Consider the following 23,478-nt stretch of genomic DNA (forward strand, 5'->3'; position numbering starts at 1 on the left):
TTGGATGAATAAAAACAGCATGTGATAAAAGCATGATCCATCATGAGAGGGGTCCGTCAGATTGGTCACAAGCGTCTCTGCTGGCTGCCGTGTGTGTGACTTGCTGTACACCGCTAAAGGCCTCGCTTTGAATTCCATCACCACCGCGGCCGGCTTTAGCGGTGTACAGCAAGTCACACACACGGCAGCCAGCAGAGACGCTTGTGACCGATCTGATGGACCCCTCTCATGATGGATCATGCTTTTATCACATGCTGTTTTTTATTCATCCAAATGTGAGATGTTAGCACATTTGGTTTTTTTTAATAAATTGGTTTACCTACTACACCCAGAGGCGCCTCCCCCCCTTGTGTTTTTCAGACATAAAATCATCTGTATTGTATTTTTGTTGGAACCCATAAAAGCAATACTGTGTTTTATATCCCACATGCTTACTCTATTTAGTGATTGGCCTCATTCAAAGTCCTGCCGACCAAACTTTCTCTCTTTTTGATCAAATTTGGGATGGAGGCCAATTACTTAGTGTGCATTGGACCACATCTTTCTCTCTAGCAAGAAATATACAGCAAAATTTAAAAAAAAATATTGTTTTACCTTGTTGGGATACTTTTCCTTTGATAATAAAAAAACAAAACACTTTGTCCTGAAAAAAAACAAAGTTATAATCATCCTGGATGCACAAAGTAGTTGTGATGATGTGTACGGTTTTACTAACACATGTCAAAGTTGCAAAATCTTTTTATATTTCTTGCTACCATAAACTACCAGAAAGAACAACCCAAAACAAATTCTCCAGCTCCTAATGATTGCAGCGATACCACATGTGCATGTTAGTTGTTGATTGTACCTGTAGTACAGCCCAGAAACAATAGTGCACATTTTGCTTTCTTTTATCCTACATAGAACACACTAACACTAATGGTGGCCATACACTAGACAAAAATCGTTAAAAAATTATCATTTGGACAGTTCATTCATTTATCGTCTAGTTAATGGGCACTGATCAAAAATCGGTTGTGACGTTTCTGAGCCGAAAAATCGAAGGAAAAGTTTGGAAAACTTTGGCAGAAGGGACGATAAACTAAAAGGTTAATGTGTTTCGCGCCCAAACAAGTTTGCACTGCGCTTATGTGACAAGCGAACAAAAAATGTATTAATTTATGTCAGTTGAGCGATTTATCATTTAAATTACGGTCATTACATGATAGCAAAATCGTTTGCTCTGACGACCATATGTTCGTTTTTTGAAAACTTGTTCGAACGATTTTTCGACAGGTGTATAGCTAGCATAACTGACACTACTAATTTAAGAATGAAAAAATCCTATCCAAAAAAATACCAACCATGACCTTTGACCTTGACCTTTGACCCTGACCTTGACCTAGATCAAACCTTAATCTAGGTATTTAAAAAAAAAAAAATAATAATAATTTTATTTTATTTTTATTTTTTTCTACATACACTTTTTTTTCTATCTCTGCGAGGACAGAGGCAGAAAACATGGAGGCGGGCTTTGTGACTGATCACTGTGATAGCCAATCAGAGGATCCTAGCTCAAAGGGTAGTACGCAAATATGCAGCCCCACAGCAAAAAGCCCAGTGTAGTGGGCCCGCGTATTTGTGTTACATTGGCGCCAAGGGGTTAAAGGGGTTGTAAAATCTAAACAGTTTTTAACTTAATGCATTCCTAGCATTAAGGTAAAAAATGTTTGGGTGTCAGCATTGCCCCCTCAGCCCCCCTTTACTTACCTGAGACCTCATTAGATCCAGCACCATTAGATCAAGATTTTTACACCCCTCACTACCAGGTCTCGCTGGCTTTGCTGGGGCGCCATTGGATCCCTGTGCTGTCAATCAAAGCCAGTGACAAGGAAGCAGGGGTCTGAGTTCCACTGTCTGTGTCAATGGACACAGCAGATGGACTCAGCTGTGAGCACACACAAGTTCCCCCATGGGAAGAGGCTTCCCATGAGGGCACTAGCCAGAGAGGAGGGGCCAGGAGTGCCGCCGGGGGACCGGAAAAGAGGAGGTTCTTGCCCACTCTGTGAGATTTCGTTGCACAGAGTAAGTAAGTATAGACATGTTTGTTATTTTTATTAAAAAATGTTTTTACCTTTACAACCCCTTTAAGGCAAAAAACATATTTCTTATTTTATTTTTGATATAGTAAGTAAGTAGCTCATGAACAGGACTCAGCTGGGCAAGAAATTAGAATGGGCGGCACACACACATGAAATTGACTCTCACAGTAACACTGACAGCAGTGTGCAGTAGCACAGATGATGATGACACCTCACCGACACATCCCCTCCTGAGTCACAGAGACAGTCTCTCTCCACGCCAGGTGGTCACTTTTGTCCACTCCAGTCCAAACAGCACTGACAGTCCCACTCCCGGCTTGGCTTGCTCCCGTCCTGCAGACCCAACAACAAGGCTCCGAATGCACCACTCCCTTGCACCATGGCATCACATGACATGTTCAGGCTCCGCCTCCGCCAGACCCGCTAGCTCCACACAAACACATATAGCAGGCACTCGGATGGTTTTGGCCAGCATGCGTAGTTCTGAGCTGAGCATCACAGCTCTATTTTTAACTGGCAACCTTTTTCTGTTACTGGCATTTACTGGCAGGAGAAAAGTGCCCGTTTTTTATTGGCTGCCAGTAAAAATGCTAATGGTTGGCAACACTGCCGCATAGAAAGAAACAAAGCAGCAGGCTTGTTTATATCAGAATGTTGCTGGCATTCCTGCAGCCGACCGCAACTCAGATATCATTTCAAAAGAGTCCCAGTCATTTCAGTTTATAGGTGGAGCCTATAAACACATTTCTAGTGTGCCTCTTCATAAATCCAGCCCCACTTAAAATTTCCCCAAAACTCCCCTAAATTTTCCCTAAATGGTGACATTTTTAACCGTTTTAGTTTAAAATGTGCCAAATTTTGAATTTTATTTATACACAGGCTGGTACTCTAGTGGTTAATATAAACCAGTTGTTAAAAACGAAATAGAAATGTTCCAGACATTGATTCCATTTTAACCTCTTTGATCAATCAAATTATATTATCCCAGATTATCCCAGATATATTAGAGATATTAAATGTGCCTCATAGCATTCCTAGAGGGTGCTATCTAATATTAGGATTTACAACAATAAAGCACCACTGTTTTGTTAATATTAGGATTTCACCTTTCTGTGTAAAGCGGTGTTACACCCAAAAGCAAACATTTATTAAATTGCAGTTTACCTATCCTTAGATGTGATGGCTGCATTGGTTTTCTTTTTTAGGCTTTCTGTCTTTTATTTTCCTTGTCAAAAGAAGTTTATTGAGTATACAATGTTATAAAGATACATAAAGTAAGTTTACAAGGATCTATAAAGTAAGCTCATTGTTTTACAGTAGGGTTTCTATAGGTAAATATAATGAAATTTCAAATATTAAACATTGGGTTTACGTAAACCTAAATTAAAGATATATATCATTTCCTTAGTTACTTTTGTAGGTATTTAAACGATTTATACCTACTATACATATTGTTTACAAGTAGAGTGTATATAGGTCAAATAAATTCTGATAATGAGCTTTAATCGTAAGGTGGAGAAAAGGAAAGAAAAAGAAGAAAAAGGGTTGAAAGGTAGAGGTATGGTCCACAAGGTTGTCCCGCTCATCAGTTTATTATTCTCTTTTAGTTCTCTTTGAAGCCTTAGAATGGGTGTCTCTATAAGTCATTTAATCTGTTACCATGGCAACAGGACAGAGTCATTGAAGTTTGACAGGAACTGTTGTTTTATCCAAGGATGCCAAAGTTTTTCAAATTTTGGAATTTGATTTTGATCGATGGCTACCATCTTAGCATGGGACATTGTATTATTCATTCTGTGAATTGTTTCTGCTAGTACCAATGTAGGAGATTTCCATGCCTTGGCCACTGTTTGTTTTGCAGCCGTTATTAGTTGGATCATAAGTTTGAATTGAGAGAGTGTTAACCATTCCGGTTTTAGATTAAGTAAAGTTAAATATGGATCTGGTTGTATTATTTTTTTAAATATTTTAGATGCAATCACGAAGACTTCCTTCCAGAAGGTTTGGATTACTGGGCACGTCCACCATATGTGTAAATATGTGCCTATTTCTGGGCATCCTCGAAAACAAAGAGCTGAGGTATTAGGTGAATATTTTGCCACTCTAGCGGGTACAAGGTACCAGCGAGTTAGGACTTTATAATTTGTCTCCAGTGCTAAGATGTTGGGTGAAGATGACTTAGATGTGAGCCATATGTTAGACCAGTCCGTGTCTTCTAAAGTTCGTCCCAGGTCCTCCTCCCACCTCTGAACGTAAGAGGGTCTATTAAGATTTGCTACTCCATATAATTGATTATAAAGTGATGAAATTGTACCTTTAGCAAATGGATCTTTTGTACAGATTGATTCAAAAATGGATAATTGGGATAATGGTGTATCCCCCTTTAGGAATGGTGTATAGAAATTTTTGATTTGGAGATAACTAAATATCTCAGAGATTGGTAGATCATATTTTTCTCTAAGCGATGGGAATGAAAGGAATGATTTAGATGCTATGAAGTCATTTAGTGTCTGAATGCCTGATGTTGTCCAAGCTTTAAAAGAATTTGGGTAGATCCATGCCGGATAAAAGGCCGGATTTCTGATAAAAGAAAGGAGAGGATTGTGTGGAGATTGTAACTGATATTTGGTTTTTAGTTTATCCCAGAGAGATAAGAAGTGTTTAGTTATGGGATTATGAATTTTAAAGCAGTCTTTAGGATCAAGCCATAATAAATTTGATATTAATAGTGGGTCATTTTCTGAAGCCTCTATAAATGCCCATAATGGGATTTCCTGTTTTGCATGGTATTTGGACAGACTGGCCAAATGTGCTGCTCTGTAGTAGTTAGTAAAATTAGGGTATCCCAGGCCTCCCTTATTTTTGGGAAGATGTAGTGTGTGTATAGGTATACGTGGTTTAGAAGAGCCCCATATAAACAAAGTTGCTCTTTTTTGTACTATTCTCAAAAAATAGGAAGGAATTGGAATAGGGAGGACTCTGAATAGATAAAGCAATTTGGGTAGAATAGTCATTTTGATTGCATTAATCTTCCCTATCCAGGATAAAGGAAGTTGCGACCATTGTTTTATTAGATTTGTGATCTGTCTTAATACAGGAGGATAATTGGTTGAGAATAAGTCAGAATGAGATGCTGTTAAATGAATTCCAAGATATGGGATTGATTTTTCTGCCCATGTGAATGGAAGTGCAGCCCTAGCCGGGATCAATTCCATGTTTGTGAGTGAAATATTAGGCATTGGGCATTTCTTAGGATTAATCATAAGGCCGGATAGGGCTGCAAATCCATCAAGAGCTGGTATTAAGTTAGGACCAGAGACCTGTGGTGATGATAGAAAAAGTAATATATCGTCTGCAAATATACATAATTTGTGTGTAATACCTCCTACTTCAATGCCAGTTATAGTTTGGTTTGTTCTGATGTATTGGGCCATGGGTTCGAGTATAAGGGCAAATAATAAGGGAGATAATGGGCAACCCTGTCGGGTACCTCTTTCGATATTAAAGGCTTCAGATTTGTATCCAGCATATTTTATATAGGCTTTGGGTTTATTATATAATGCTTTGATCCATGTTAAAAAGTGGGGTCCAAACCCCATTTTTGTAATGAATATTGCATATATTGCCAGGATACTGTGTCAAATGCCCTCTTAATATCGAGAGATAGAAAACATAAAGGGATTTTCCGTTTTTTAGCAATATGTGCCAATAACACTGCCCTGCGTATATTATTGCCTGCCTGTCTATTTGGCATGAAGCCTACTTGATATCTATGTATTAATTTTCCTATAATGCTATTAAGGCGTTTTGCTATTATTTTTGCTAATAATTTAATATCGAGGTTTAACAGAGAGATAGGCCGATAATTCACACAGGATGTATCATCAGAAAGGGGTTTTGGGATCATACAAACAATTGCCATTAGTGTTTCTTGCCGAAAAGAATGTCCATCTAGAAGTTTGTTAAACGTTTCAGTGAGAATGGGAGAGAGTATTTCTGAGAATGTTTTATAGTATAAAGCCGAGTAGCCGTCTGGGCCTGGTCTTTTGTTAAGTTTTAGGTCTTTTATGGCGTTAGCAACTTCATCTATAGTTATAGGCTCATCCAAACTGCTTTTTTGATTCTGAGATAACTCAGGTAAGGTTATTTTTGAGAAGAAGGATTCAGCCTCTGTAGGATTAAATTCATTGTTTGTCTTATATAAAGTTGCGAGATGTGAGTGAAATTTATGGACTATTTTAACTGGATTACAAGTGTAAAAATTTTTTGATAATTTCAAACGTATTGGTTTGAAAGATTTGTTAATTGAATTTAATGCCCGAGCCAAATATGTACCTGGTTTGTTTGTATTCATGTAGAAATTGTGTTTGGAGCGTTTGAGGGATTTATCAACTGACTCAGTGAGAAATAGATCGTATTCCAATCTAGATTTTTCCAGATGAGATTTTGTACTCTGAGATGGATTATCTTGAAATGATATGTAGGCTGCATTAAAATTGAGTTCTAGTTTTTTTGCTAGATTTTTCGTTCCCGTTTAAATAGTGCCATTTGTCTTTGTATTGTACCACGCAAGACAGGCTTATGAGCTTCCCACAGTGTTATTGGGGAGATGTCTGTTGTATTATTAATTGATATGTATTCCTTTAAAGCTTGTTCAATGGCCATCTGATGTAGTGGGTGTTTGAGCATTATGTCCGGTAAGTACCACGTTGGGTCATGCGCTTTTGGTATGGCTGAGGCTATAGTAGTGTATACTCCATTATGGTCAGACCACGGAATCGGAATTATATCTGATGCAATAATTTCTGGTATCATTCCTATTGTTAGAAAAATATGATCTATTCTGGTGAAGGTTTGATGAGGGTGTGAGAAATAAGTGAATTTCTTTTTCATTGGGTTACTTTCTCTCCACGAATCTACCAGATTGTATTTGGAAAGAAGTTGAGAAAAAGGTAATCTAGAGGTTATTTTGGATGGTGTAAAAGGTGATTTATCTAGAAATGGGAGGAGGACCTGGTTCGAATCCCCACACATTATCACTGTTCCTATTTTGTGTGTATTAATCACTTGTAATATATGTGAGAGGAATGGTGTAGGTTGTTTGTTAGGAGCGTAGTAGGAAATCACCGTGATTGCTGTATCCATTATATAACCCATGAGTATCAGGTATCTACCTTCTGGGTCTTTAATTTCTGATGATAAGGTGAATGGTGTGGATCGGTGAAATGCAATTAGAGTTCCCCTTTGCTTGGTACAGGCAGAAGCCGTGTAAATTTGTTGATAAAAAGGAGAAATATATTTTGGAGTAGAATGTTTGGTGAAGTGTGTTTCTTGGAGGCATACTATGTGAGCCTTCTTGTTATGGAAAGTACGGAAGGCTTTGGTCCTTTTTTGAGGGACATTTATTCCCTGAACATTCAGGGAAAGTATATTCAGCGGTGCCATGGCAATAGATCAAATAGTTTTGACTTACTTTTTGTTATGCAGAGCTGACTGCGCAGATCAACCTGTGTGGACTGAAGAGATGAATAGATAGAAAAGAAACCAGTGAATTCTGGAGTAAAGAGTAAACAAAAAACATATGAGATTAGATGATACATTGTATAAATTATTTTTTGCAAGTAATCACAATTTACCCGTGAAAGAGAATAAATATCTCTCTCAGGGGAATAAGTGCCTTCGTCACACTCCCACATAATATGGTTGGGAGAATGAGGAGGGCTAATGGGGGTACACGGATCTTCCGCTTACAGGAGAGAAGTGCTATGTCAAAAGACATCAAAATGATGTTTCATTAATTGGAGTGCAGAATATAGTTTTTGTTGAAATTATTTATTCCAGGGTGGTTGTATATGGTTAGTCTTGCCCTAGGCTAAATAATTCAGTTAGAAAGGTACTGTTAATAACTTTGGTATTGATGAAGATAGTTTGAATTATTTTGGGATTTTAACCCTTTTAGAGTAAACAATTACATATTTTATTCATATGCAACTGTTTAGATATGTTAACTCATAAAATTGAGGTTGTATTGCTTCAGATTAGAATAAACAAAAACATAATTCTAGGAACTAGTTAGGTAATAATATATTTGTTTTAAGAAAAGAAAGAAAAAGCTTCCATTACCTCTGGATTATTGAACATATTTGTCCTAAAAAGTAATAAATCTATTGTTATTACCTGATAATATATAACTGAACAAGAATTTCCTTTTTCACTTATATATTCTAAGGCTATATGAATCAGAAGTAATAAGAAATATAACTGGAATGTAACATGATCCCACACAGTGTGTGACTATCAGAATGCAGTTACATTCAGTTATAAATATAGGTTTTTTATAGAGAACCATCTCTTAGTATAATAAATGAAGAGATATCAGGAATTAGGATGTCAGTCCATTGAATCTTCTTGGTCCATGGATGATGTGGCATAACGGCCTCTTTTGTGAGAATGATGATTCCCATTTTGTTGTAGTTCATCTGCTGATCTGCTTCTGTAAATTGTACCTTGGTAGTTAAATCTGACTGAAAAGGGGAAGCCCCATTGATACATAATGTTGTGGCATTGCAGTTCCATTAGTTAGGGTTTCATGGATCGTCTTTTAGTAATAGTAAGTTGGGATAGGTCAGCAAAAATTTGATAATTGTGTCCTTGAAAATTAAGTTCCTTTTTTTCTCTTGCAGCAATTAGTATTTGTTCTTTCGTTCTGTAATAATGAAATTTTGTGATTATATCACGTGGGGGTCCATCTTTCTTTTTGGCTGTGAGGGCTCTGTGTACTCTGTCCTGTTCTAAACGTTCAATAGGGATATCTGGCTTTAGTTCTTGTAATAGAGCAGTAATAGTAGATTGCAGGTCTGTCACAGTTTCAGGTATTCCCCTTATGCTCAAGTTTGAACGTCTGGCTCTATTTTCGTAATCTTCGAGCTTAGTTTGAAGTATTAAATTCTCTTTTTTTAATTGTTCCAATTCTGTTATATTTTCTTGGGTTGTAATTTCAATTTCATCCATTTTTATTTCTAGGGCGGCGGTGCGGTTTCCCAGCTCTCTTATTTCTTTGGTTAGGCTTTTTGTTATTTGGTCTGAGGTTTGTTTTAAAGCCTTATGAAGCATCTTTTCAAATTGTAATAATATTACTGGGGATGCTGAGGAGGCTTCTGGAGAAGTTTGTGAGAGGATTTGTTCTGTATCTGACTCAAATGGAGAGTCTTGCTGTGACATTTTTTGTCTGTGAGAGCGCCCTGATGCTGTATCTTGTGAGGTGACTGGAGCTGCTTCAGCTGCAGTGAGTGCCTGTGTGCTCTTTGTGAGGTGATTTTTATTTCTGCCACGGTTTCCTCCCAGTACCATATTTCCTGCCCAAACTTTCACAGTTTGTTCCCAGGGGCAAAAAGGTTCAAATGGATACCTTTTGAGCCTGCAGGCTCCGCTTTGTCCTTCTCTTCTCTCCTCAGCGGTGTGGAGCTCTAACAATGCATGTCTGCTCTGCTAGGCTCCGCCTCCTGCCCCCCTCTCTGTCTTTTATTTTCATCTGGTAATCTAGGCAGTAAGTCTGTTATTAATCAGGTCAGCCAAGTGCAAGCTGTTTCAATGTCTTGATGTTGCACTGTATCCCCAGGTTGACCTACTGAGCTGCAGGTAAATGAGCAGGATATGTTAACATTTTCCCTGCAATTTTTAGCAAGGATACCACCCCTGCAGGTCAAACCATATAAATAGGGCCCACTAAATACCCTAGGGCTTTCTGGTCTCTGGTTGGGGAAAGACAAAATGTAGCTGTTACTCTGTTGGCATTTATCACTCCCTTGTGGGGGTGATGGAAGTCCAGTTGGGGTGCCCAGGGGGGTCTGGAGCCCGCAGATCCCTGTGGACTTATAAATGCCAGTATGGACTTATTACCTTTGTGGATTACTGTTAAAGCATGGACTATAGGGGGCTATCATTGCCTGTTGTGGATTTATTGCCTGAATGGACTTTTGCCTTAAAATGATTGCTTTATGGACTTTGCCACTTGCTTATGGTACAGTCACTTTATGGGGCACTAGAGAGGTTTGTATAGGAAACTGTGTGAAGATGTCTATTAAAACTGTTACTTGTTATCTGCAACTACTTCAGTAGAGGATCACTATTTGTTCGTCTAATTTGCCTGATTTGAAGTCTCTCAAAGGGGTGCATGCACGGTGTATCAAAAGAACAGGGCTTACAACTAGGACACTGAGTTAGAGAAGATACAGAACATGGGTCTAATGAGCAGAATGTCGTTGCTAAAGACTACAGTGACTGTGTCACATGGCAAAGCAACCAATCAGCCAAGAGATGGGTGACACGGACAAGGTGACAGTTATTCTGTTAGTGAAGTGGGTGATGTGCATGGCACCTTCAGTAGCAGCCAGTAACCCACTTCCTGGGACCGTATCCATGGCATAGAATGCCTAGGGACCCAGCCTGGAGTTACCGGAGAGAGAGAGTTGAAGTAGCAAGGCTTTGGGATGAGAAAGTACGCATGGAGAATGGAGAATGTGCATTTCCTGTATCCAGTAGCATTTAGGAGTGAAGTGACAGAATTGATGAGTTGGTGGAGATCGGTGCATGCTCTGCGGACCCAATTCTACCTTATTGCTCTGTGGCTGTATATTGTCTTTATCTTTTGAAACATCTTTTTTCTGTAAATGTTTTATTTGCATCAACTTTGACCTTTTCATAATAAACCCTTATGTTGAAAAGTGTTAACCTTTTCTCTAAAGCTCTTAATGCAAGCTATAAACGAACCTGCCTCTTGAAGGGCGCTACTGTTGTAGAGTAAGACTCTGAGCAGACCTGTCTGTGGTGGCAGTGTGTGTGGCAGACGCTTATTCTAAAATTATAATTGGTATTGCTAAAATTATGAGTCTCCCCCGGCTCGGTCTTTTAAACCGGGGGTGGTGGCAGTTAAAGGGTTAATTGTGTAATTAGCCCAGTGACAATCACTCTCAGGCTGCTCGCACCTAGTTTGTGGTCCTGCAAGCTGGAAAATCTTTGTGCTGGGTGCAGCTGAGAGCGGCATTGTTACGTAAGTGACAGCGTGGTGTGAGGTTGGCCGGTCCTTCGTTGCAGGTTAGCGAGGAGGGCAGGGATCTGACACCCGCGTTCGTCACATATTGGCTGGCAGCGTAGCGGGATAGTTTCGCATTAAGAGCATTCAGTGCATTGTTAGGAATTAGCTCTGCAGTGAAGGATTGTAACCTTTGTGGAAACAGTCCTTAGAGACAAGCTGGTGCATATTTTTTTTTCGTTCAAGAGAGACATACAGCAACAGCTCCTTCCTACACCTTCTTCCTATCTCTTCTTTCTGTTCTATCTTTTCTGCTTGCAAAATGTCTGGGTTATCAGCATATAAAAGATGAGCAAGAATGAACTGGCTGTTGAGTGCACAGGAAGAGGAATTGATGTCGGTGGCAAAAATCGTGAAGGCTTGATACATGCCTTACAGGAGTTTGATATCCGTGCAGACCAGAACCTGGGGGAAACTGGACCAGAAAGGGTTTCCGCTACTCCAGAGCCCAGTGGTTCAGAGGCGGCCTCACCAGATGGGCAAGCAGAGACTGACACTGGAATACCACGGATTGTTACCTCTAAGCCATCACAAGAGCAGGCCAGCATCAGATTGCCTGAAACCATCATAGACTCTCTTCAAATGCAAGAAACTCTACAAAACCTCAGGGAGACAGATCCTGTGGTGTACCTGCAGTTTCTGGAACGCCAGGCTGAGCGAGAGGAACGCAGGGCTGAGCGAGAGCAATGGCAGGCTGAGAGGGAGGCTGATCGTCGGCACGAACTGGAGATGGCTAGGCTCCAGCAGCAGCGACAGGCTCAGAACCCCGGATCCCTAGAGCACAGGGATGCCTCTCTGCCAGTGACCCCTGCAGCCAAGTTTACAGTTATGGAAAAGGACAGTGACATTGACGTGTATCTACTGTCGTTTGAAAAAACTTGCCGTCAGTACCATCTGCCCCCAGCACAATGGGCCCGGTACCTGACGCCAGGGCTACGAGGCAAGGCCCTGGATGCTTATGTCGAACTGTCAGAGGAGCAGTGTGACGATTATGAGGCCCTAAAGGCTGCAATCATCCAAAAGTTTCAGCTAACCCCGGAAGTGTACCGGAAGCATTTTAGGTCCTTGCAAAAGGGACCTGGGGACTCATACATGGATGTGGTAGGTCGCTTACGTACCACATTCCGGCAGTGGACTAAAGGCTTGAAAGCCGATTCTTTTGAATCCCTGGAAGATCTTATGATTGAAGATCAACTTTTGCACATCTGTCCTACAGACATCAGACAGTTTGTGCTGGAGCGAAAGCCAACCTCTGCCAAAGCAGCAGCAGAACTGGCCGATACCTATATCCACTCTCGGGTATCTGACCATCGCAAGGCTCCTCCAAATGGCTGGAAAGGAGGGAAATCACATACGGCAACCCCTCCTCCGCCTACCAACCAAGTTCCTCAGCGGCTGGAACCTGCAGCTCCTGGAGCCAAGGCCTTCCTAACTGACAAACACAAATGCTACAACTGTGGGGAAGCCGGACATCTCAGGACGCAGTGCCCTGAGCAGAAGAAGATGACAACCCCTGGCCATCCGGCTAGCAACCCTTCTGCTGTGCTGCTCGTCAGTGGGAAACCTCCCGGAACCAATGCCAACTTGCAGCCAGTCATCGTAGGCCACCGGACTGTAACAGGCTTTCGTGACACCGGAACCGAAGTCACATTGGTCAGACCAGAGGTTATAGAAGAAACAGACATCATCCCAGAGAAGTTCCCTACCCTCACCGGAGTTGGGGGGACCTGTTCCCGTGTACCCCGTGCCTATGTTTTCATTGATTGGGGTGCCGGAAGTGGGATGAGAGAGGTGGGTGTCTCGGAGGAGATCCCCACTGCGGTGTTGTTGGGTCCTGATTTAGGTACCCTTGTTTCGTACTATGCCCCTGCTAAGAGCACCCCGGATGCTCCCACGGATCTCTCTGGACCTACCAAGGTACTGTTTACAGATGTTGGGGTAATATCTGGGCAACCTGTAGATGGACAGAGGGAGGGGGAGGGTGGAGTGGAAGTGCAAGGTCCTCCTTCTTCAGAGACAGGAGAGGAGGCCCCCTTGCTAGTGAAGGTAACTGATGTATGTTCCAATGATGCTGAACTGATAAAGGTTAAATGTGATGATAATGATGATGTTGATAATGATGATGATGCATTGCCAGTATTGGTGGTCACTCGCAGTGCTGCAAAGGCAGCCGAGGTGCAGGCCCTGGTCGCAGAACAGCAGGAGGAGGTCTTTGGGCCCTCTCCCTGTTCTGACCCAGTGGACTCCACCTCTGTTGAGCCTCAGCAGCCGTCCATGTTTGCCACAGGACTGCTGGCTGGGACCTGTTGTTCCGCCTTTGAAACAGCACTGCAGACAGACCAAACACTAGCACAGCTCAGGAGTCTAGCTGATCGCCCCCCTGCAGAGAATGACAAACAAAAGGTCTATTGGGACAAAGGTAAACTGTACAGAGAAAATATGCCTGCAGAGGGGAATGAGGCTGACCTAGGTAGCAGGCAGCTGGTTGTACCCAGTCAATTTAGGGGATAGCTGCTAAAAGTGGCTCATGAGATTCCCCTCGCAGGGCACTTGAGGATCACTAAGACCGGAGGGCGGTTGATACATTACTTTTATTGGCCTACGATGCTCGCTGACATAGCTGACTACTGTCGGTCCTGTGTTACCTGCCAGCGAGTTGGCAAGGCAGGGGATGTACACAGGGCTCCGCTAAAACCTTTGCCTATGATTGACGAACCTTTTAAGAGGGTGGCAGTGGATATCATTTGGCCTTTGGCCATCCCTAGCAGTTCAGGCAAATGTTATATCCTTACAGTTGTCGACTATGCCACGCCTTATCCAGAGGCGGTGGCTCTCTCCTGCGTCCGGGCAGACAAGGTTGCTGATGCTTTGCTGGGAATCTTCACAAGAGTGGGATTTCCGGCTGAGCTCATTAGCGATCAAGGCCTTCAGTTTGTGTCCGACTTGATGCAAGCTCTCTGTCGGAAAATACAGATGACGCATATCATGGCCAGTCCTTATCACCCACAAACGAACGGTTTGTGCGAGTGTTTCAATGGAACCTTGAAACAAATGTTGTGCACCTTTGTGCACTCCCAGGGTAAGGACTGGGAACTATATCTGCCTCATCTGCTGTTTGCTTACAGAGAGGTGCCTCAGGAGTCCACAGGCTTTTCGCCATTTGAACTTTTGTACGGACGGAGGGTAAGAGGACCCCTGGACCTAATCCGTGAGACCTGGGAGGGCAAGATTGCCAACTCAAAGGTCTCTGTTGTTGTGGATTATGTCCTAAAATTCAGAGATAAAATGGAGACGCTGGTGGAAATTGTGCAGGAGAACATGACCCAGGCCCAGACTAGGCAGAAAGAGTGGTATGACCGTAATGCTAGGGAGCGGACCTATGACATTGGTCAGAAGGTGTATGTTCTGCTTCCCCTGCGGCAGAACAAACTCCAAGCAGCATGGGAAGGCCCGTACACCATCACCCAGCGTCTGAATGATGTCACCTACTTGGTCAGGTTGGGAGAAGGGCGTAGACGGCAGAAGGCCATTCATGTTAACATGATCAAAGCCCATCATGAGCGCACGGCCTATGTCATGCCGGTCTGCAGCAGGCCAGAGCCTGAGGAGGCTGATCCACTTCTAGACCTGCTAGCAGACACCAGGGAGGTAGACTCAGAACTCCTGATAAACTCCAATCTTACCCCCACTCAGGTACCTGGACTGAAGCGAGTGCTGGCAGTACATGGTAGCAGGTTTATGGGAAAACCTGGGAGGACACACCTCGCTGTCCACCAGGTGGACACCGGGGCACATCCCCCCATTAAACAGTCGGCCTATCGTGTCTCCCTGGAGGTGCTGGCTGACATGAAAAGGGAGGTGGAGGAAATGCTGCAGCTGGGGGTGATTCAGAAGTCCCACAGTGCCTGGGCGTCCCCAGTAGTCTTGGTCCCCAAAAAGGACCAGACGACCAGGTTCTGTCTGGACTACCGGAAGCTGAATGCCATCACTACTGCAGATGCCTATCCCATGCCCCGGATTGATGAGTTGTTAGATAGGCTGGCGGCCGCCCATTATATAACAATCATGGATCTGAGCAGGGGGTACTGGCAAATTCCTCTGGCCCGTGAGGCTCGGGAAAAGTCGGCCTTCATCACCCCATTCGGATTGTTCGAGTTTACCGTCATGCCGTTTGGGATGAATAATGCCCCAGCCACCTTCCAGAGAGTCATGAATGACTTAGTGGAGGGGCTGGAAACCTTTGCCGTAGCCTACCTGGATGACATCGCCGTGTTCAGCCCTACCTGGGAAGAACACCTGGTGCACCTGTCACAGGTCCTGGACCAACTGACAGCTGCCAATCTGACTGTAAAACCCAGTAAGTGTCAGATTGGCATGACTGATGTGCAGTACTTGGGACACCAGGTAGGAGGAGGTACCCTGAAACCCGAGACAGGGAAGGTTGAGGCCACCCTGGCCTGGCCTACCCCCCAAACCAAAAAACAGGTTATGTCTTTCTTGGGGACCGCTGGCTACTATAGGAAATTTGTATGTAACTATAGTAGCCTGGCGAAACCTCTGACTGACCTAACCAAAAAGAAACTGCCCAAGGTGGTGTCTTGGCCTTGAAGGAGGCGCTGGCCAGCGCACCTGTGCTGCAGGCTCCAGACTTCACCTGCCGTTTCCTTGTGCAGACGGATGCCTCTGCCTTTGGATTGGGTGCAGTCCTGAGCCAGGTGGACGAGGCTGGAGAGGAGCATCCCATCCTCTACCTGAGCAGGAAGCTGCTTCCCAGGGAAGTAGCATATGCCACGATCGAAAAGGAGTGTCTTGCGATTGTGTGGGCTCTCCAGAAGTTACAAACGTACCTTTATGGACGGCACTTCACTGTGATCACGGATCACAATCCCTTGAGCTGGCTAAATCGTGTTGCTGGGGAGAATGGCGAACTACTTCAGTGGAGCCTAATTCTTCAGCAATAAAAAAAAGGCAGCGCCCATGGCAATGCTGATGGGCTGTCACGACAAGCTGAGCCCGCAGGAGTCGGTTGCGTCAGAAGGGAAATTGCAGTTCCCTCCCATGCAACCACCTAAGGGGGAGGTGTAACGATATCACGTACGGGACATGAAAAGCTGTAGCTAGCTGCCATCTTGTGTGGAAGTAGCCATGACAGTTTGGCTAACCATGTAACATTACAAAAAACTCTGAACTCCCTCCTCCCTTGTCTTAGGAATTCAAAGCTTTTTAAGTTCAACAGAAAAGGTTATCTCAACAGAGAAAACAGAACCAGGCTAGGTCAGTAAACTGCTGTTGAAAGGGCAAAGCGTTCAGGCCTGTCATAAAACTGTCACCCTCTCCATTCAGAGACCTAACGGGCCCCGGTTGTAAATTGTCTGAATACACCTCAGTGGAATAAGTATGAAATTTCAGCATGTTTCATAACTTCTGACTTAGTAATAGCACAGCCATAATATGGACATATTTAGTTTCCTCAGATAATTTGTAACATTTCAAGTCCAGACATCCCTATGTCAGGTCTTATGGGGAACCACTGGTACCACTTACTCCTCCAAAGCAGGCTATACATTATAGATATTGCATGTTTAGACTTGTTTTGAAGGAAATCTCAAGTTGAGTAATAATATGGATATTTGGAGTCTGTAAACACTATAGATGCAGATATATGAATATATATTACAAAATCTACCTGGGACGTGGTCATGAGTGTAGACACCTCCCAGCAACCAACCCCTAAACAAAATGACCAGACGATTGGTTACTGGTCACTGTCAACACCCCCTTTGATTTGACAGAAAAGAGGAGATGCCAAGACAATGGGCAGTTCTCCTTTTACCATCCAAGAAGAAACATCTGCCAAGTCGAGACCTGTCTGTGGTGGCAGTGTGTGTGGCAGACGCTTATTCTAAAATTATAGTTGGTATTGCTAAAATTATGAGTCTCCCCCGGCTCGGTCTTTTAAACCGGGGGTGGTGGCAGTTAAAGGGTTAATTGTGTAATTAGCCCAGTGACAATCACTCTCAGGCTGCTTGCACCTAGATTGTGGTCCCGCAAGCTGGAAAATCTTTGTGCTGGGCGCAGCTGAGAGCAGCATTGTTACGTAAGTGACAGCGTGGTGTGAGGTTGGCCGGTCCTTCGTTGCAAGTTAGCGAGAAGGGCAGGGATCTGACACCCGCGTTCGTCACACTGACCTATGCCTATCTTCTGTGAAATGTGAGCAGTCTCTGACAACGCTTAGTTACATACAAGAATTCGCTGACCAGTCTTTAATCTATTTGTGCAGTCATTCTCAAAAGCTCAGCAGCAGTATGGCTATACATGTATTTGCTTAATACATGTATAGCCATACATTTGCAATATGCTTAAAAAAAGTGTAAATAATCTTTTAGTGCTGACTAGCTGTAAAGTGTGCTGTTCGGTTTTTTTTTTGTAATTGTACAGCAGTTTCTTGCAACATGTGACCAGTAAAAGTGGATTCCAAGTATTGCCAGAAATTATTCTACTGCACAGCAATTGCTATGCGATAAATGGCTAAGGGGCCCACCACTTTAATGTGTTTCTTACCGTACATCATGGGACACAGAGCCATAGTAATTACTATGTGGGTTATAGGCCACCTTCAGGTGATGGACACTGGCATGCCCTAAAATAAAAAGTGCACTCCCTATATAGTGCACTCCCTAAATAACACCTCCCACTACTGGGAGTATCTCGTTTTTTCGCCAGTGTCTAAGGTATTGGTTACGAGTAAAGATGTGCTGTGCTGTGCTGAGCTCCACTGGAGCAATCCTTGCTCGGGCTAGCCATGCAGCTGGATCCATTCAAAGTGTCTTTTAGGCCGAATTGAATGGTACCAGGGCCTCATGTCTTAAGAAACAAGGTCTTGCCTGTAAACACTTCTCTTTTTAGAGAGCTGGACATGGGGATCCAGTACTTTTGGTAGTAAGGCCATAAAGTTTTACTGGCAGTTGTGCTATTACAGGCCCAGGATTGTGGGTTTCTTTGAGGATCCCCAGCCCCTGAAGGTTTAACGGAACCCACCATGAAGGGTGAAGATTGGGTCTGTTGGTTTTACCACAGAAAACCCTGCGGCGGGAAAGGTATGTGGAGTTTTTCTAAGAAATTTTGGAATTTTCTTATGAATGTCTCCTTTAAGCTAGCAAATTTTGTCATGCTTATGTGTCACCACTGGAGGGCTGTATAGAGCACATACCTTCTCACGCTTCCTCAGAGAGCTCACCATGTGTCCAGAGCAGCAGTTCAATTTCCTCCAGCCAGCAGCAGACCTCCGAAAAGTCTGGGGGGGTTTTCCTCCCCACCAGACGCCCCCCACCTGTGCCATTTGCTACCCCTCTTCAAGAGGAAGAAGCACTAGAAAAAAAAAAAAAAAACGAACGGCACACCGCTCTACTCAGTGGCTTTCAGGCTCTCCTCGCCATTTTCTCCCCTCTTTGTCAGATCCCATAGGATCAGAGGCCCGCGCGGGAAAACTCTTTTTTTAAATAGAGGAGGGGGGCCGTAGGCGATGGAGGGGGGCGGGGCTTAGTGCGGCGTTGGCGTCCTTCAAAGCCCAGTGCAGGAAAGAGTGGAGGGGGCGGGGCTTAGTGCGGCGTTGGCGTCCTTCAAAGCCCAGTGCAGGAAAGAGTGTTTTTAAAAGTACTAGTGTTATTGCTGCAAGCTGCAGAGGGACACAAGAGCGTAGAGGGGCAAGAAAGAGGTTGGTAACACAAGCATTCTTTTTTGACACATTTTCTATTGCATCAGGCTGAGCGTTAATAGCAGCTGCAGTGGCTGGCTATTGCTCAAGCAATGGATGCGATTTCTTCTGGTAGTACATCTGCTTTGTGAGTCGGGCTATATTCAGAAAGGGGGTTGAAACCCTAAAAAAGGAGCTAAAAGGGTCTCCCTCAAGCTCTGGAAAGCCTACTCTTCAAATGGCATCCTCCCCTGAGAGGGGGTGGCTGGTCAGAGTGAGCATCAGGGCCATGAAATGTTTGCAACTGTTTTCAATGCTGCAGCCCCTGTTCATTTTATTCTTTTTCCTCAGCCATGGTAGGTTTTTAAAAGAAGTTTAGCGACTTTAATCGCATCCCAGAAGGGTTATTTGCATCCCAGTGTGGTCAAGATGTGACACGTTCTCTTCCATTTTCCTAAGACCCTCAGACTGAGGAACTGGGGGCAGGAGAAGATGATTCCCTCAGGGGACCGTGGTGAGGCTGATGACTCCTCTTCTGAGGTGTCAATTGTGAGAGAGTCAGCTTTCACAATCTGTAAGATTGATGGTACAATTTCTTGCTGAATGATCAGCTCCACATTTATGTACCCTTAACTGAGTGTTTGGGTTCGCTAAAGCCTCCTCAAGCTGTGCATGCTTTTTACTGTCCATTCTATGTTGGGAACATTTTTTGTATCTGGAGGATCACCCAGATAAGCATTATTTTCTTTTCTAAAAAGTTTTCACACTTTATCTTATGGTAGAGAAAATTCACTAAGCGGGGTATACCAGCAATTATCACTACTATATCCTTGGTGAGTAAGTTTGACTTGTCCGGCAGACATTACTCAAATACTTAGGGATCCAATGGATAAAAGGTTGGAATTCCTATAAAAAAAAAATAGCACTTTTTTTCTCTGGCAGGTTGAGTGTCTCAGCCTGCGCTGACAGTAATTGCTTAATTGTTGATAAACCAATTTTAACAGGTGTTATCCTGCTCAGCAGGTCCAGGAGGCAGCTTTATGTTTGCAATAGTTGCTATGACAGATTGCGCCTTCGCTAAGTGTCATGCAAGAAGCTCCTGGCTAGTCTTCCCTTTTGAAGACTAAGACAGCTATCTGGGGATATTTTGGATATATCTAAATAATTTCTAGCAAAAGAAAAATACCCAATTTTGCCTTTCAAGCAAAGACTAATTCTGTTTTTCTTTTCAAAGTTCTTTCTTCCATGCCAGGGGCATCAGCCTCCAGGCAGTCACGACAGCCTCCGCCGTCAGGTTCAAAGGGTAATCCTCAAGATTAACCCCAGGGACAAAAGAGGTCTTGAGGGAGGAAGCCTACAAGATACTGTAGCCTCCTTATGGAGGAGGTGCCCCTGCTTGCTCAATAGGGAGAATTCTTCTACAGTTCTCAGGGATCTGGCAGAAGGAATGCCAAGACGCATGGGGGACTTCCTCAATAGCTCCAACGTACAAACTGGAGTTCCAAGAGTTTCCGTCTCCTTGTTTTCTCAGATCAAATGTTCCTAAGGATCCAGAGAAAAAGAAATCTTTCTCTCTAGCACTGGATCATCTTATGGCAAAAAGTGTTCATGGTGGCCCCATGTAAGAGCAGAGATTGGGATTTGGTTACATCCAAATAGACATTCTAGATCTCAAAAATCTAAAATTCAATTGCTGAATATAATCTCTCCCTTTTTTACATGAAGATGCATATCTCCATATGCCTATTTCCTCGCTCACTAGTAATATTTTTTTTCAAAGTGGAAAATCTTCTTTTTAATTGTGTAGCTCTGCTTTCCGATCTAGCTGCTACACCTCGAGTACAAGGTTCTGGCTCCTTTTCTAGCCAGATTGAGGGCCCAAGGTATATCGATTATGGTTTACCTAGTCGATCTGTTTTTGTTAGACCAGTCGGTAGCCCGCTTAGACCAAAAGTATGGTCACCACATTCGACTACCTGGAATATCTAGGTCAGATTCTCAACCTAGAAGGAATCTTCTTTAAAACATGAAGAAAATACTTGGGTCTGATCATAGGTACATCCAGAAAAGGGTATTCGTACCCCAGGCTAAGATCAGCGCCATAAAGGACTGATTTAGGTAGTCAAAGCAAGATGTTTTTCTCCTATTCAACTTTGCGTGAAGTTGTCGGGAAAGATGGTGGCTTCATTCGAGGTCGCTCTTTATGCTCAGTCTCATTCTAGATTGCTGCAAAGCAGTATCCTATCGGCTTGAAACAGAGAATTCAAGCTCTATATTCCCAATGTGTCTGACTCCAAAGCCTACGGCCCCATCACCCTGATAGCGCTCGATTTCGTCCGATCTTGGAGGCTAAGCAGGGTTGGGCCTGGTTAGTACCCGGATGAAAGACCACCTGGAAATAACAGGTGCTGTAGGCTGAGTGCGCCGGAGCCTTAGTTTATGGTTAATATCCAAAAATCTGTGAAGGGAAAATTTTTTCTTTCAGTTACCTGGGAAATAGTATCAACATATGCCAACCTTTTTTTGTTTGTTTTTTGTTTAGGTTGGGGGACAGTCCTACATAGTTACATAGTAGGTGAGGTTGAAAAAAGACACACGTCCATCAAGTCCAACCCATGTGTGTGATTATATGTCAGTATTACATTGTATATGCCTGTATGTTGCGGTTGTTCAGGTGCTTATCTAATAGTTTCTTGAAACTATCGATGCTCTCCGCTGAGACCACTGCCTGTGGAAGGGAATTCCACATCCTTGCCACTCTTACAGTAAAGAACCCTCTACGTAGTTTAAGGTTAAACCTCTTTTCTTCTAATTTTAATGAGTGGCCACGAGTCTTGTTAAACTCCCTTCTGCGAAAAAGTTTTATCCCTATTGTGGGGTCACCAGTATGGTATTTGTATATTGAAATCATATCCCCTCTCAAGCGTCTCTTCTCCAGAGAGAATAAGTTCAGTGCTTGCAACCTTTCCTCGTAACTAATATCCTCCAGTCCCTTTATTAGCTTTGTTGCCCTTCTTTGTACTTGCTCCATTTGCAGTACATCCTTCCTGAGGACTGGTGCCCAGAACTGGACAGCATACCCTAGGTGCGCCCGGACCAGAGTCTACAAGACTGTGAGAGAATTATCGTTTTATCTCTGGAGTTGATCCCCTTTTTAATTCATGCCAATATTCTGTTTGCTTTGTTAGCAGCAGCTTGGCATTTCATGTCATTGCTGAGCCTATCATCTACTAGGACCCCCAGGTCCTTTTCCATCCTAGATTCCCCCAGAGGTTCTCCCCCCAGTGTATAGATTACATTCATATTTTTGCCACCCAAATGCAGTATTTTACATTTTTCTACATTGAACCTCATTTGCCATGTAGTTGCCCACCCCATTAATTTGTTCAGATCTTTTTGCAAGGTTTCCACATCCTGCGGAGAAGTTATTGCCCTGCTTACCTTAGTATGGTCCGCAAATACAGAGATTGAACTGTTTACCCCATCCTCCAGGTCATTTATGAACAAATTAAATAGGATTGGTCCCAGCACAGAACCCTGGGGGAACCCACTACCCACCCCTGACCATTCCGTGTACTCCCAATTTATCACCACCCTCTGATTTCACCCTTGTAGCCAGTTTTCAATCCATGTACTCACCCTATGGTCCATGCCAACGGACCTTATTTTGTACAGTAAACGTTTATGGGGAACAGTGGCAAATGCTTTTGTAAAATCCAGATACACCACTTCTACGAGCCTTCCTTTATAGCTATATAACTCACCTCCTCATAGAAGGTTAATGCTGATTACTGCTAATGATACCGTTCTCATTACTAAAATCATGTATATAGTCCCTTATCATTTACATACTATTGATGTTAGGCTAACTGGTCTGTAATTCCCAGGGATGTATTTTGGGCCCTTTTTAAATATTGGCGCTACATTGGCTTTTTTCCAATCAGCTGGTACCATTCCAGTCAGTAGACTGTCAGTAAAAATTAGGAACAATGGTCTGGCAAATACTTGACTGAGTTCCCTAAGTACCCTCGGGTGCAAGCCATCTGGTCCCTGTGATTTATTAATGTTTCCCAAGTCTAATTTTAATTCTGTCCTCTGTTAACCATGGAGGCGCTTGCTGTGATATGTCATGAGGATAAACACTGCAGTTTTGGTTACTGAAGCCCCCCAATTCCCTTGTGAAGACTGAGGAGAAGAACAAATTCAATACCTTCGCCATCTCCCCATCCTTTTTAACCAGATGTCCTTCCTCATTATTTATGGGGCCAATATGGTCTGTCCTCCCTTTTTTACTGTTTACATACTTAAAGAATTTCTTGGAATTTTTTTTGCTCTCCTCCGCTATGTGTATTTCATGTTCTAACTTAGCCGTCCTTATTGCACCCTTACATTTCTTGTTGCATTCTTTATAAAGTCTGAATGCTGATGATGATTCCTCAACCTTGTATTTTTTGAAGGCCTTCTCCATTGCTTTTATATGCATTTTTACATTGAAGTTAAGCCATCCAGGACTTTTGTTTGCGCTTTTAAATTTATTACCCAATGGGATGCATTGGCTAATGCCCTTTTTTAATATGCTCTCAAAGCAAACCCATCTCTCCTCCGTGTTTTTT

At 43.1% G+C, this 23,478-nt stretch overlaps 1 protein-coding gene and 1 pseudogene across 1 annotated transcript in view; one reads left to right on the forward strand and one right to left on the reverse strand.

Moving 5' to 3' along the window:
- SHISA9 (shisa family member 9) overlaps positions 1-23,478 on the reverse strand; it is a 1,737,042-nt gene that overhangs the window by 411,563 nt on the left and 1,302,001 nt on the right. The gene's annotated exons all lie outside the window — the stretch shown is intronic.
- Positions 21,164-21,282, forward strand: LOC141101946 (5S ribosomal RNA; annotated as a pseudogene).

The sequence above is a fragment of the Aquarana catesbeiana genome, linkage group LG06, assembly GCF_042186555.1.
Source record: "Aquarana catesbeiana isolate 2022-GZ linkage group LG06, ASM4218655v1, whole genome shotgun sequence".
Lineage (NCBI taxonomy): Eukaryota > Metazoa > Chordata > Amphibia > Anura > Ranidae > Aquarana > Aquarana catesbeiana.